Source organism: Lepeophtheirus salmonis, chromosome 2, assembly GCF_016086655.4.
Source record: "Lepeophtheirus salmonis chromosome 2, UVic_Lsal_1.4, whole genome shotgun sequence".
NCBI lineage: Eukaryota > Metazoa > Arthropoda > Copepoda > Siphonostomatoida > Caligidae > Lepeophtheirus > Lepeophtheirus salmonis.
Window position 1 is genome coordinate 29,199,821 of NC_052132.2, and position 2,731 is coordinate 29,202,551.

Consider the following 2,731-nt stretch of genomic DNA (forward strand, 5'->3'; position numbering starts at 1 on the left):
TTTGGAGATGTGTTACACGTTTTCTTTTAATTATCCCACTAACATAACATGTCTTTTGTGAGATGGGTCACTATTTGAAACTGTATTTATTAAGAAATAGGAACGTTGTCGTTTATGGTTTTCTTCAATTGGTATTAAAAAAAGACACAGTGTCATAATGAAAATATATTGTTATTTCATCTAGTAATACTGTTATATAATATTAAATGTTCTCTTCTAATCTGTAAATTGGTTGATAAAAAGTCTACATAATATTTGGATCTGTTAATATAACAAATGTATTGCTTTTGTAAAACTGTTATGGACTTAGATTAAAACTTTATTATCACAGGCTTTGTCCTTTTAGTTGTGAACATTTAAAATTAACATATACCAATGTACTATATGCAAATGACTTATTTCACTGACCCAAATTGTAATACTTTATGACATCAATGGAATAAAATCTCTTTGAATACTGTAGGTCGTAGAAAGTCTTACTAATAATAGCTTATATAAATTATCTTATTAAAACTCTTTAAACGGCATATGTCACTATTCTGAAAAAATCATGAAACTCAAATACTATTTTCAAATGTATCTGAATCAAAATCTGTTCAATCCACGTTATCGGTCCTTTAAAAAAGTATAAATTGCCTTTTACATGGTATCATTATCAAAAAATATTAAATTAATTTATCTATGTGCTTCAGTTTACCAATTGAATTCGTTCAGTAAAACATCCAAACTCATTTATGCATGATAATAGTTTATGACTATTCTTCATTAAAGTATATTCCATTTTTATCACAGTGTTACCTTGTTAACACAAAAACACCTTCTAAAATTGTCAACTGGTCTCACTTGATACATCATAGTTATTGGATATATGGCTATTAGCCGAACACTTCTCCTAGATATTTGAACCTCAAATGCTTTAGATTGGTGACCTCGACTTGATTCGAAAAATGCCCCGAAAGCAAACTTCACCACCTGTGTCTTCCGAACACAAGTAGAGTCGATTAAAATGGAGTAAGCAAATTTAGCAATGGCCGTCACAGAACTCTTCCTTTCTCAGTTCTGTTCTTTGGATATCGAGAACTGGTTCTATAGAATTAAACTTGATTTTGCGTTGAATGGGATTTGTCATACCAAAGTTAAACACAGTCTTATAGTGTTAGCATTGCTGGATGATGTTTTTAATATTATTTCTATTAGTGAGGGAGCGAAAGGATAACAAAAATCGACGACATGATGGTTGATACTTCTGGGCTCTCAAGCATGGAGGTCAAAGATGAGTTTGAATGTCTTCTGGTTGATGAATATCTAAGGGATTTACGTGAAAGTTTGACAATAGATAAACAAATAAGAAATGCTTCAAAGTATCAACAGAGATACTTGAGAGCACAATCAACACTTCCGACTAAGAATTTAGAAAGATATGTGTACGTCAGCAGAGGAAGTCATAAACACTTCCATTTCAACTGTCGAAGATCCTTCTTCTTTTCAACTATCGCACCTTTGATAGTAAAAGACTTAATGGAGCGCTTTAAAGTCCTCAAGGTATATAAAAGTAGGTTATTGGTATTCAAAATTTGGACTGAATGCTCAAGGTATTAAATAAACCATCAAATTTTGTATTAATGAAAGACAATATAAATTCATTTAATTTTCTTGTAGATACAGGTGGCTAGGTCTCCGTTATATTATTATAATATTGACTTGTCCCACAAAACAATTATTTTCATGATCATTTCAGGATTATCAGAAGACCAATAGATTCAATTTACAGTTTTTGATTATGAAAATATTCGATTAATCTTGCCAGCTCATGAAGTTGACCATCAAATCAAAACTAAGGGTCCTCCTTGCTTTGCAAAATCCTGTAAGCTGGATGGTGTGAAACTCAATTTTGTTAAAAACGACTTCTGGAGAAGGGAATAATTCGTTCATCTTCTTTAAGCTTTTCATCGGTGATTCATGTAGTACCTAAAGCCAAAAGAGGCTGGCGAATGTGCAGTGATCCTCTTCCAAATTTAAGGGATTTCGTTGACAACTTAAGATGAATGATTTTTTTAGTAAAATTGACTTGCACAGAGCTTACAATCAAGTGCTCATGAGTGAAAGCTTTATCAGTAAAACAGATATCCTTACTCCATTTGGATTGTACGAGTACTTTAGAATAGAGTTTGGTCTTAAAAATGCAGCCCAAAACATTCCAACGATCACATTGATTCTGTTTTGAGGGGAATATAAAAGTATTTGTGTATAATTGATGATATATTGGCTGCTTCTTGAACAAGGGACGAACATTGGCATTCCATAAATGCAGTTTTGTCACTGCTTAAAACTACACTTGGTACTTTCTCTCGGAAAAAAACGAGTTTTTCAAGGACTCAGTCGAGTTCCTTGGACTTTTTATTTTATCGGAGGGATTTATACCTCTTAAATCAAAACTTGAAGCTATCGAAAGAAGTTCATCTTCAAAATCAAAAGATGAGTCACAAAAATTTTTGGCCCAATACTTTTGAAAATTCATCAAAAATTTGTCAAAATGGAAATGATGTTGTATCCACATTTTAAGAAAAATTTTAAATTCATGTAGAATGAAGAATGTGAAATAGCTTTTCAAGGTATTTAGCACAGTTTATCCTCAAGTACTCAACTTTCATTCCAGGACAACCCGTTGCCTTTAGTCCATACAACAGATGCATGTGATGCTGGAGTGGGAGCCGTTCTGAATCAGAACCTG